The 13,230-nt window shown below is 54.0% G+C and overlaps 1 protein-coding gene and 1 pseudogene across 1 annotated transcript in view; one reads left to right on the plus strand and one right to left on the minus strand.

The window, feature by feature from the left end:
- TNRC6A (trinucleotide repeat containing 6A) overlaps positions 1 to 13,230 on the plus strand; it is a 71,206-nt gene that overhangs the window by 3,425 nt on the left and 54,551 nt on the right. The window lies entirely within an intron of this gene.
- Positions 12,512 to 12,630, minus strand: LOC111729669 (annotated as a pseudogene).

The following is a 13,230-nucleotide window of genomic DNA, read 5'->3' on the forward strand; positions in this document are numbered from 1 at the left end:
GACGTTGGATGAGGACCAGGCAGTGCTCTGACCTTATTTCACAAAAGGGAAGGCTTGGCTGAGACAGCCCGTGACCTTGCCGGGGTCACATTCGCGAATAAGCGACAGGCCTTTCGACTCCCCTATAGGATTCTCCCAAGGGTTGTATTTTATATCGCCCAGTAGATAGCAGATAACTCTGGTTTCTCCTTTATGAAACTGTAAGAACAGTTACCCATACTTCATGCCCATTGTAGTAATGAATTTACTATAACGTAGAGTATGTTGTTTGAAGCAAGAGTTACATGCTTCCTGTTACGCTGTTTTTTTTTTCTTTTCTCTAAACCAACTATTAAATGCCATCACACAGGAAGAGTCGTTAAAGATGCTGTAGTGCCGTGTGAGGTAGCATGTGAACTCAGACGTTTGCCTGGGACAGACGCTGAACAGAAGACGAGAGACAGCAGGTGTAAAGCAGGGCTGGCTCTCGGGGCGCGGAAGGGGGTGCTGGCCTTGTCATCCCTCAGCCTCTGGCTGGAGAGGGAATCCTCCGGTTGAGCTTTCCTGCTTTCCTGTGATGTGGTTTGGAGGCCAGCAAATTCATATCCACAGGTTTCTTTCTAGCTCAGTTTGGCAGCCATGTGGTATATGAGTTGATAGAATAAATGAATCACGAACTGTAAGATTAACTTTAACAATGTGTAACAACCCTCTGGAAAATTTAAATATAATCATAAAAAAATCCGAGTGCCTTTCGGTAACCTTGTGGGAATTTGGGCGTCCGAGGTCAGTCTGCAGTGTGAGCGGAAGTACTTCACAGGTGTGCTTTCTGACAGTCACTAAGACGCGTGTGGGCAAGTCCTGGGGGCCTTCTGCTCGGCTGGCTTAGGCCACGAGAAAATGTCCTCTCGTTTACAGTGAAGAAACCTTTCTAACCTTAAAGCAGCAGGAGTGGTTCACGCAATACCTGTATTTCTGCCGAGGCTGACTGATGGTCACTGTTGGCCACGCTCCTCGGAGCGGGCTTTCTGCGTGACAGCAGTCAGGCCGTCACGCCCAGGGAGGGTAGCTGTGACCGTGCTGCTCGGCGCACATCCCGAGTTCCCCAGTGGCCCGGCACTGTCTTCCCACCTCTCTGTCCTTGTCCTTCAGTACTCCTAGGTAGGGCCGTGTTTAAATGTCCAGTTTGCTCACGCCAGGAGTGGCTTTCCTCCCCTTCGCGACACTGACATTCTGGAAGAGTGTGGACTGGTCACTTCTGCAGGCCTCAGTGGGATTTGTTGGGGTTTCTGGGTGATCAGACCCAGGTCAGAGCTTTCCGGCAGGACTGTCACACAGGGGATGTGTTTGTTCTTGACACCCCCACCACCACGTGAGAGCAAAGCAGCTGAAAGTTGGCCCAGCGCACTCACCTTCACACGAACTGCTGTCTCTATCTGAGGGCTTGCCAGACGGGTAGCTTGAGCTGAGCCATGATTTAAATTGCTGAGGTTATAGTAATTGCAGGTCTTCATGTGTGAATCGATCCGTTGTAATGATTGCAGCCTTCGAAGGGTTGTTCGAGGTGGCTCCCTTATTGTTGGACACCAAGCTGCTTGTTTTCCGAGGTGGCTCCCTTATTGTTGGACACCAAGCTGCTTGTTTTCAGCTTCCACCAATGACAAACGTATAACCCTGGTAAGAAAGTGACGTAGGGCCTGAGCTTGTGAAAAGAATGCCCCTTTGACCAGGGAGTCTCGTCTTGGATTCTGCAGAAGGACCCCAGATGGCACGAAGTAGTTTGGAAAGTCGAATGTATGCTTTAAAGACAGACAGACAGACAGACAGACAGACGAAGAGATGGTCCTTAGTATTTATTAGATTTCAAAGGGTCATGGCTCCCCAGAGATTAAGAAACGTTGCGTCATAGGGAGGGCGTCAGAGGAGCTGAATTGTGTCAGTAAAAGGGAAATTTTAAGATTCAAAAGAGAGAGAGCAACATTCCACTTAAAAAACAAAACAAAACAAAAAACACACAAACGTGAAAATACAGTTTAGATTTTTATAAAAATAAGGTGGCCTTATTTTTCACATGATCCGCGTGCGCGGCGTGAGTGGGTCATGCAGCGGAAGTCCCCGCGTGTGCCCGCGTGACTGGGGAAAGGCAGCGACTTGCAGCAGTGGTGTGTTGTACGATCGTGACTCAGCTGACTCCCAGGTCCTGCTGGAATGTTCAAAACACATGGAAACCTGGTCACGGAATTGGGTACTTTGAACCTTACAGGATATTTTCTGCAAACAGTGATTGATTGGATTTTGTATAATAACAAATAAGATGGAACCCAGTCCCTTGCTCTGCTGTTCTTACTAGTGGTTTTGAGTCAGCTGGCATTTATCGAGCAGCTTGCTGCAGTAATACTGAACGCGTTTGTAATTTTGACATCTGTGTTTTGTTGACTTTGGTCCCTTCTATTCTTTTGAAGTATCCCCCTAAAACACAAGGAGATAGTGCTGTGTGGGGCTTAAATAGACACGGACTTTATCTTTGTGTTTAAGCGTTACTTCACTCTGTGACAGTTGGTCATACAAAGGATGTCAGAGAAATAGAGTTCCCTCACCATGCTACCCGTGAGCGCCTGGCGCCGCGAGGCGCGTGAGCGAGCATGCCACCCTGAGGAGGTGGGGACAGCGTGTGCCTTCTGCACTGCCGCCGGCTGGGCAGCCCCAAGCTTCAGTTCTGGGCTTGTCACTCCTGTCTCCTAGGAAGCTTCGCTGGCTCCCTAGTGACCGGAATTCAAGCCCGAAGTGCAGTGTGCGTTCAGCCTGTCACCTTCTTCCTCTCGTCCGCCTGTCGTCCTCTCCTCCAAGTGTCCCCTCCAGTTCCTCCGTCAGTTGTTTCATGGCAGCTTTAGTGAGAGAAAATTCATGCCATAAATTTCACCCCTTTAAGGTGTAGGACTCAGTAGTTTTTACTGTGTTTCCGGAGCTGCGTGATCGGCGCAGATCTCTAATTCCAGACAGTTCAGCCATCGCCTCCAGTGCCCCGAAGGAAGACGCTGTGCCCGTTGGCAGCGCTGGCTCTGCCTCTGCGTCCTGCCCGTGTGGGCGTCTCCCGTGAACAGAGCCCGGTGCCACGTGGGCTTTGGCGCCCGCTGCTTGCACTCAGCGTGTCGTCGGGGTTCCCGTGTCGTGGCCTGTGTCAGCGCTTCGTTCTTTCCGCGGGCGAGGAGGTCTCGTCGTGGAGCTGGGCCACCCCGTGCCCGCCCTCACATCAGCGGACGGGCGCCAGGGCGCGTCCGCCTTTGCCCATGACGCACAGCGACGCTGGCGTGTTGTGTGCGCGTGACTCGGTTCTCCAGAGCCCGCCCCCACGGAGGACTCGCGGGCGCGACCGCTCCGTGTTTCACTCGCCCTGTGTCCGAAGCCGCGGTGCCGTCTCATGTCCAGCAGCCACGCCGGCTGGCCCGTCCTCTGCGCCTCCGCACCAGCTCTTGGGATGTTCCTTCCATTCCAGCCGTCCCGCTGCGGTTTCGATTTGCGTTTCCCTAATGTCGAGTGATGAGCATCTTTTCGCATGTTTATTGGCCATTCGTGTGTCAGATTTGGAGAAAGAGCTATTTAAATCGTGGGCCTATTTTAAAATTTGGTTATAGTTTTATCGTTGATGTGTAAGAATTCTTTATATTTCCTAGATACGAGTCCTTTATTAGAGACGTGATTTACAAATATTTTCTCCCATTCATTAGGGTGCCTGTTCACTTTTTAAAACTTTTGTCCCTTGAAGCACTAACGTTTTGAATTTTGGCATGTCCCGTTTCCCATTCTACCCGTTTCTGAGCGGACCTTTCCGTGGTATCGGCACATTGCCAGCGCCACGCATCCGTCACCACCACCGTCCGCACAGTCGTGTCCATCTTGTGAAGCTGGGACTCTGCGCCTGTTAAACAGCGACTCCCCCTCCGCTCTCCCCTCAGTCCCTGGCACCCCGTCCTGCTCTCTGTCACTGTAGATTCGACTGTTCTAAGTACTGCACGTAGGCGGAGTCACGTCGTGTTTGTCCTGCCTCGTGTCCCCTAGCGCACTGTCGGCAGGGTCATCCACGTTGTGGCGCGTCACAGCTGGTTTTTGTATGTTGGTCCCGCATCCCGCACCTGTGCCGTACGCGTTTGCTGCTTCCAGTAGTCTCTGTGCGTGTGCGCGTGTTTGCGTGTGTGTTCCTTACGGCTTTTTACATACGAGAGCGTGTCATCTGTGAGTAGAGATCATTTTCTGACTTCCTTTCCAATCTTGGCACCTTCGATTTGTTTTTCTGACGAGAACCTCCAGTACAGTGTCAAATGGAAGATCCAGAAGTAGACGTCTTCGTCTTGCTTCTGATCTTAGAGGAGAAGCACTTGGTCTTAATAAGTATGATGTGAGCGGTAGGCTTTTTGTAGATGGCCTGTACTGGGTTAAAAAAGCTTCCTTCTCGTCTTGCTTTGAGTGTTTTTGTCTTGTCGTGAAAGGAGTGTTGGATTTTGCCAGATGCTTTTTCTGTGTCTGTCGAGATCATCATGCAGTTTTTGTCCTTCGTTCTGTTAATATGTTGTGTTACCGGGTTGATTTTCACCTGTTAAACCACCCGTGCACCCTGGGCCAGCTCCCCCTTGGGCATGGCGTGCCGTCCTCTCGACGTGTGGCTGGGTCACACGTGTTCGTCTTTGCTGAGGATTTTGGTGTTCGTGTTCCCCGCACTTTGTGTCCGTTACTGCTCTGTCATCTTCCTGTCCTCTCAGTGCCTCGGCCTGGTTTGGGCCGGTTCGGACTCTGGAACCCAGGGCCTTGAGCTCTTGGTTTGGCATCTGCCTCATTCTGCTCTAATAATTGTTTTTATATATTAAGTTCTATGTTCATTTTTTTCTATTTTTTCCACCTTTTAAAGGTATGATTAACAGGTAAAGTCAATTCTATTTGCTCCCCCCCCCCCCCGCCCCATGGTTAGTGCCCTGCCCTCGTGCAGGAGTGGTTTACTTCACTTGAGATGTAATTGACATCTAACTTTGAGTTTAAGCTGTACAACAGGTGCTGATGTGGTACAATTAAATAGTCCAGGATGGTTACTCCAAATCATTAGCGGACACATAGTTGCCATTTCTATTTCGTGGGAAAACAGGGTCTAGAGTCTTAGCTGGACGTCTGTGATCCGGTGACATTGACTGTCATCGCCGCTCTGAGCCTTACGCCTCCGGAGCGTACTCCTTTTCCTGTCGTATGCTCGCAGCGCTCAGCAGCATCTCCCCGATTCCGCCCCTGGCAGCCCCGATTGTGCAAGCGTGGCTGCTTTAGTCTCCACATGAAAGCGATGCCATGCAGCGTTTGTCCGCCTGGCCGACTGCACTGAGCCTAATGCCCTCGGGGCCCATCCGTGTTGCCGCACGTGGCAGCATCGCCTTCCGTCTCCTGGTTGAATCATGCCCTGTCGTTTACGTACGTGCCCCACCTTCCCCCGGTGCCAGGCGCCTGGGTGGTTTCCGTGTCGTGGCCGTCACGGCTGGCGCCGCGTGAACGCGGGCGTGCTGACGTCTCCTGACGCGCGTTTTCGTTCCCTTTGGCTGCGCACCCAGCGTGGATTTGCTCGGTCCCTGGCAGCTGTCTTCGTAATTTTCGAGAACCCTCCAAGCCGGTTTGTGTGGTGGGCGAGCCGACCCACAGTCCCACCCGCAGTGCACAGAGTTCCCCTCTCTCCATGTCCCCGCCAGCGCGCCGACCTCCGGGCTGGGTGACGGCCTCGGTAAGAGGTGTCGGTCCCATTTCTGCTGCGTGCTCTCCCTCCTTTGGCTCCAGCCTTCTTTTACCCTAACCTTAGTCAGGTGCAGTGTTCTGCACCTAGTGATATTTAGGGCACGCTTGTTCCGTGCCCCTGTCAGACACCCCCCTGCATCACCTAATTTACTCTCCACACAACCCTCTGAGGACCCCGTGTAGGGGAGGAGATGGTGGCTTCAGAGAAGGCAGATGAGCTCCTCACACAGCAGGCGGTGGGGCCAAGACTCAGGCCACTTCTGTCTGGCACTGGAGCCACAGCTCTCGCCTGCATGCCATGCTGCTCAGGGAGCCTGGGGTTAGCTGGCCCTGAAGGGAGTAGCAGGTGGCAAAGTACGAGCGAGGGGCCTGCGCCGCGACCGGGCCGGGCGCGCAGTGCAGGTGGAACTGGGTGTCCCCGGAGCTGTAACCAGCTCTCGGAGAGAGACTAACCTCCGAGATAATGAGGAAATGAGCAGCGTTTAATTAGAGGTCAAGGGTGAGGTCCATGTGAATTGGGAAGAACTAGTAATTCAGTTCATCCTCAGAAGGGGTAGAATTTAGGGGGGCGGTTTAGTGGACCGGGTTTCGGGTCAGCCTTACCGCTGCCTCGTACCACACAAGTCACCAAGTCTTCGCGACCCTTAGTGTCCTACGTGCCGGGTGGCATGACGTCGGTTCTGTGTGTTAGGGGTACAGCTTGAAAATGGACACTGTCTCAGAGCACTCTGGCATTCTGGTGGGGTGTTTATTCTCTAATATTTCTAATCTTACCATGTGTCCTCAACCTTAGCTTTTTGTTTGAAAATGATCTCAGACTCTAAGAAATTTCGCAGTAGAGCGAAGAATGGCCGCGTGTCCTCCCCGCGTGCTCCTGGAACGCTGGCATTCAGCCCCGCTTGACCGTCCTCTTTCCACGTACAGACTGTTTTTTCCTGGACCGTTCGAGAGGAACTTGGAGAATCAATGTCCCTTTACTCCTAAAAACTTAAATATTTGTTTCCTGAAATCAAAGACATTTTCTTTGTAACTACAGTACCATCAGCAAAACTGGGGGGAAAAGTATTAGCACAATTTTAATAGTGAATCCAGAGACATTACTAAAATTATGCTAATTGTCTCAATAATGCTTTTATAGCAAATGAAAAAAAAAATTTTCTGGTTGGAGATGCCGTCCCAGGAATACAGGCTGCGTTTGGTTTTTATGTTTGTTGACTCGCCTGCGTTCTGGAACAGTGTCCCAGTCTCTGTTTTTGAAGAACTTGGTATCTTTTGGGAGTACAGGCCAGTTATTTGCTAGACTGCCTCTCAGTCGGTATTTGTCTGGTGTTTCCTCTTGGTTAGGTTCGGATGGGCGTTTAGGTCGGGGTGGCACAGAAGTTGTGTCTTTTGCGTCGCATCCGGAGGCCCGTCGTGTCCCTTTGCTTCATTACTGGTCCTGGCGACTTCAGCTGTACTTGGTCAAGGTGGTACATGTCAGCTGTCGTCACTTCCGTCACTTTTCTCTCTGTAACTAAGAATGACATCGTTGGGAGAACTTTGAGAGCGTGCATGTCTCGTTTCTCATCGAGGTTCTTGCATGAATCGGCGGATTGCCGAATAGTGATTTTCTAAGTCCTGCTCTCGCTCCGAGAGCGGACCTGCTGCGGCATCGCCTCTCGCCCTGCCCCGTTCTCACGGTGGGATCGGCGGGCACCCACGGACTCTCCGTACGCTCGGTGCACCGTCATCCTCGGTGTCACAGTGGTTCGCAGATACCGTCCCTTCGTTCCCACTTCCATGAGGTGCTTGGGCCCTAACTCTTGTTCACTCAAGCAGCAAGTGGTCAGATTATTTCATCCTACCGTTTCGCTCAACGCTGCAGAACCGATGCGGCGTTCGGTGGGGACTTGCGGCCTTACGTTGCTGGGGTCCCGGGGCCGGCGGAAGCCCCCCTGCAGCTCCGCCCGCCCCTGTCTGAAGGGTCCCACTGTGTAGCACTGGATCCTCACACCTCCCTCTCTGTGTCCTGCTTTCTCTTCGTTGTTAAGCTGTTGACCCTTCACTGCCAGCTATGCCTTCAGAGCTACGCTTTCTGCCCGTGCTGCAGGTTCGAAATCGAGAGCTGTCTGGAAATGCCCTGCCTCTTGTCCTCTTTTCTCCCCGCATTTCTGCGGGGCGGTCTTTCCCTTAGTCTGCGTGTGCCGCTCCAGGGTTTCTTCACGCAGATACAGGCGCACGGGGGCTGTGTTCCCTCCCCCGCCTTTAACAGAGGTTGGCGGCTGAGCCTCCGTTTCCCCCCGGAGAGCCTGAGCCCTTGCAGACTCTTTCTCACCAGGACTTGGAGGCGGGTCCCTCTGCCTCGTGGCGGTGTGGGGCTCCGATTTACGGCGGCGCCAGTGTTCGTTAACTGCCTCAGTATTTGCAGAGGGAAACTGCCTGCGACTTTACACTAGCTTCCCTCACATTACCCTGTCTCATGTCACCTTCGCTGATACCTGTGTTCCTCAACCCCGCTTCTGCCTCCACGTAGGTATGCGTCTTTAAAAAAAATCCCAAACCTTATCTCTTTATCCTTCTCTCTGCGTGTCACTGCCAGCGCTGTGAGGACCCGATCTGACCCCGACTTGACTGCAACCTGTTTGTGCCACCGTTGGCTTTCCACCTGTGCCAGGCGGGATGGCTTTGCGGGTGGCCACCTCTGCTGTGTAGAGCTGCACTGGCTTGGGGCTTGATTTCCCTGTGGGAGGACAAGAGGGAGAGAAAGAAGAGGGGCCTGGCGAGCAGGTGGTCAGCGGGGCAGCAGGAGGGCGGGAGGGAGCAGAGGGAAAGTGTAGGACAGAAGTAGGTGAACAACATTTTTTGGCAGAAGACATGGGATGTATTTTTACAACTAGCCTGTCGCGTACGGCTGGCTCCGTGCGGAGAGCAGCTGGCTCACAGTCGCCTGCCGACGGGCGAGCGGCCTGGGCCTCTGGGAAGCTGCGCTTGTCCCCTCCTCTGGGAGCAGGATGGGGACACCTGACCCCTCGTCTCGTTCTTGCCATTTCTGACAGCGGAGCCTCCTTTAAGCAGTGCCGGCGCTCCGGTCTGAAGCTGTCGTCTGCACGGCTCTCTGCTGCCGTGCTTGCTAATGTTGCCCCGTCCCGGTTCCTTATCATCTTGGGTCATCTTGGGTTTGCCCTTTGCTCCCACTGGCGCCTCGCGGGTCAGGACGTGACCCGCTTGCCTGGATCACCGCAGCGGCCCTCCCAGCCTGTGCCTTCAGCACGCCGACTCCTCACTCTGCCCAGCGCCTGCGTTCCTTCCGTCATCTCGGGCAGCAGCGGCTTCCGGAGCCGCCGTGCTGACCAGGCCCCACGCTCGCTGGTGCCCGGGCCCTCTGCGCTCCCTGGCCCGCGGAGGCCCACCTCTCCAGAGCCCTGCCTTTCTGCAAGACCCGACCCACTCCCGCGGCGCCCCGAAGCCGCCCGCAGCTCTGCCAGCGGAGTGTTCCGCTCCCGAGGAGTGCCTGTGTCCTTACCCAGGGGTCGTTCCTGTACGATTGTGGTTTAGGGTTGGGTTTTCTTCCTGGGTTGTCCAGCGCCCAGCACACTGCTTGGCTTGTCGGAATCCGGAGCGTGTCCCTTCTGGTTTGCTGGCTGCACGTTGCCAGGTCGTCCGGGTCCCTGGAGGGTCTGCCGTCCTACTGTGCTCCTGCGCTGCGGGAACGCCTTTCAGCGGGACTTCGTCTTGTTTTTCTGACAAGTGATACACCGATCTGGACCTTTACCTTTTTTGACTCAGCAGTGTGGCCTAGAGACTTTTTTCCATAAAGCCGTGTTTGTCGGGGGTCCCCAAGACCATCCTCAGGTTTGATGACTTACGAGGAAGACCCACAGGGCTCAGAACTCGGTCACACGCGTGACTGTGCTTCTTCACAGCCGAAGCCTACAGAGCAGAACGGGCGGAGGGAAAAGGCACGTGGGACAAGGTCCAGGGCGGGCTAGGAGTGGGCTTCCAGGAGTTCTGTCCCCATGGTGTCACCTGGGGTGTGCTTAGTTTCTCCAGCGTCGAATCATGACGCCGTCTGAAATGTCTGCAAGAAGCACCCTCAGACGCAGCGCCCCAGGCCCTGGTCGGCCGGCCCTGCAGGCGCCCCCTGCTGAGCGCAGCAAACTCCCCGCCTCCCGGAGGAAAGCCCTAGAGCGCGGAAAGCACGTTGCTGTGTCAGCTGAGCACGGCAGGGACCCCCGGGACCCTGGTTCCCAGACACCAGCTGGGCGGGGGCGCGGGGGGGCGGCTCAGACCTGCCGTGTTGGCGCTTCCGCTTGCCACGGCCGCCCACGGCCCGTCCCCCTTCAGCCCCTGGGCGGCGCAGTGCGTGGGCCCACCGCCTGCTTACCTCTGCCCCGCCACGTGGCTTTTAGGCAATTGCTTCGCAGCGTTCATTTTCGTACAGTTCCTTTTCTAGGGGCTTAGATTGGAATTGATGGGTCACAACAGTGATATTTAACCCTCTCCCCGTTTAAGGAAAAGTGCTGCTCGCCGCCAGATTCATTTAGCATCACGCGTAGGAATGCTATGTTTTCTAGGACTTGACATTTTCAGTGATCGAGAATCACTGTATTTTGTGAATGGAAACACCACTACCAAAAACAAAAGACTATAGGTAGAATGATGTCATTTGTCTCCCGAGACTTTCGGTATACCGGAGCAATGCGAAGGCACTGATGAAAGCAGACATCTCCCGGCAGACTCTGGGCGCGAGGGCGGGACCGTGATCCGCGGCGAGCATCCTCAGGGGGCGGGACGTGGGCTGACGCTTTAGTGTGGTAGCTTGCCTTCCAGCGCCGTCCGTGCGCAGGAGCCCCCTTTGGAAGCCCTTCCTCTGGATGACAGTCGTGCAGCAATGTCGGAAAGCCTGGAGGGAGGCCTCAGGGACGGGGGGACGGGAGGGACCGAAGGCGCGTCCTGCCGCCCTGACGGATGCTTGCCGCACATGCGCTTCCGCAGCCCGGTGACTTCTCGCCTCGTCCCCGTGTCCTTCCCGGTCGCCCTGAATCATTGATACGGAGGCTCGTGGGATTTTATCTTTTGTTACGGGAATTTTCAGATGCAAAATCAACATCGGAATAAGGAGCCTGCGTCCTCAGCTTCAGCAGTTGGCAACCTCTTCTCAATCTCGTTTCGTTTCCTGTCTTTCGGGGGAGAGGAGGGGATGGGGCCTAGAGTAGTGGAAGCCAGTCCTAGATGTCATAGTGTTCTAAATAGGTTTTCTGCACTAATTTTCAAAAATAACGCATGCTTATCATAACGTTTTAAATCGAGATGTACTTCTTAAAAAACGTGGCTTCCCTAAGCACTTAGTCCCGTGGTGAGGTTCCTCCGATGGTCGGGGGGCGGGGTCTCCTCGTCTTCCTCCGAAGTCGTATTAAGTTGGAAACATAAACAAACGCAGACAGACAACTGAAATGCAGACGGGGTTGTCCACAGTCTGCAGCGGCCTTTTCCATTTAACGACGGTCAGGGGCCTCCCTCCGGGTCAGTGCACAGGTGGCTGGCTTTCAGGGCAGTGTACTCCGCCATGATGCCACCGCCGTGTCATTGCCAGACAGCTGTTTCCCCTTTCGGCCCTGGTGCGCCTCGCAGCGACCCCTCGCGTGCTCCTGGCCTCGCGTGCTGGGGCGCGTGTGGCCTTGACCCTTGAAGCTGCTCCACGGCGCTCTCCAGGGAGCCGAGAAGCTCCACGCCGGCAGCGTGAGAACCTCCTAACTTTTGTTCCTTTTTCCTTTTTTTCTTTTTTTTTTTTATGGCAGCGAAGACTTTATGAAGATGGATGCATTTTACATTTGTGGGAGGAGATTTCTATTCCCAAGGGTCAGGGAGAGGATTTACAACTGCAGGGGTTTTTAAGTAGGTGCTCTAAGAAGCGGAGGTCAGGGGTCACGGTCAGGGGGAAACCTGGCTAAAGTTCAAGTGCGCGTGCAACCATTTTGGTCAGCGCACTGTTCTGCAAGCAGTGTGGCCTCGCACAGACAGGGGCGCATCCCTGCCCCAGCCGTCCCCTTTACAGAGCCCTCTCCTTGGGAAACGCACACCCTAAAGGATGCCAGTCTGAAGTTACTATGATGATTTAAATCACTGTAGCATCGAAAATATAATTACATTATCAACTTCCATTGTTGCCAGCTTCGGGTAGTATTACTCTTGAACACTTTTCCCAATGATATTAGTAAAAAGAGTTGTAAAGCATTATAATTTTAATTTGCCTTTATTAAAGAGAAAACCCAGCAACTTATAAAAACGTAATATCAAGTTGGGTTTATACCAGCAAATGGTTTAACCTGGAAAGCCCGTTGATACAGTCATAGGACAAAAATCACATAACCGTTTCGATACAGGAAGGAAACCTAACAAAATGCAGCATGTTCCCATGCCGAATCTCCTAGCAGATCAGACACAGAGAACAGCCTTTTACTTTTTAAATATTAAAAGTTACTCGTTTAATATTAATGCTTGGAAATGTTTCTAGTATTTAGTTTTTTTAGCACTCAGGCACGTGGCTCAGATCTGAAAGCACGTGAAGCAGTTTGCACAGAGCGCTCCCCCGCGCCTCGTGCCCTGTCCGCCCTGCCCGCCTCGCACCACCCCCGGTCACCATGTCACAGGTGTCCTCTCAGGCGCCTCACACACCTGCAGGCAGCTGCGAACACACAGCCAGTGTCTAGCGTTTTACACAGACGCTAGCATGCTCTGTACTCTGCCGTGCACCGCACAGTTTTCTGAGGAGTTGTTGTTTTTCTATATTTTACGCCTACAGCCCCTGGTCTTCCTAGGTGGTCTCCCATCCAAGTACTGACCAGGCCCGACCCTGCTTAGCTTCCGAGATCGGATGGGATCGGACACGTTCAGGGTGGCATGGACATAGCTGATGAGTTATTTTAAAGGACATTTTTGCTCATTTCTGATAGCTTTCTAGGTACCTTCCTACATTTCTCTTTCTTTAAAAACAAACAGATGGTTGGATTCCTCAAGCATGGGGCCTCACTGCCGTCGGTGCCCCCATAGCATTCACAGCCTAGCGGCACCAAGGTCACAGTCCTGAGACCACCATGCCCGGCCCTCCTGTTAGAGGCCCTGGTGCCTCTGCTGCTCTGCTCCGGATGGCACAGCCCACGATCCCGGAACCTGGGCGCGGTGTGTGCCTTGCACTCTGTGCCGTCACGGCGTTCTGGAAAGAGGGAGTAGCACCAGGACTGTGGAGGCACCCGGTCCAGGGGAGGGCTGTGAGCGAGAATCCGAGCCACTCCACCTCCTGAAGGGATGGGGTCCCCTGCCCCGGGCTCCTGAAGGCGGCGGGACCGACCGCCGTGGGCCCTCTGAGCTTCAGCTTGGTCCTCCGACAGGAAGCCACTCACCTCGCACCCCTGGCGAGGCGGTGGAGGGGTGGCACAACACCCCAAGTCTGGCTCGGTCGCCCCGACATGTCGTCACTCTTATTAGGTCCAGGACTTGCCAAGTGGAGGCGCC

The sequence above is a fragment of the Pteropus vampyrus genome, unplaced genomic scaffold (assembly GCF_000151845.1).
Source record: "Pteropus vampyrus isolate Shadow unplaced genomic scaffold, Pvam_2.0 Scaffold274, whole genome shotgun sequence".
Lineage (NCBI taxonomy): Eukaryota > Metazoa > Chordata > Mammalia > Chiroptera > Pteropodidae > Pteropus > Pteropus vampyrus.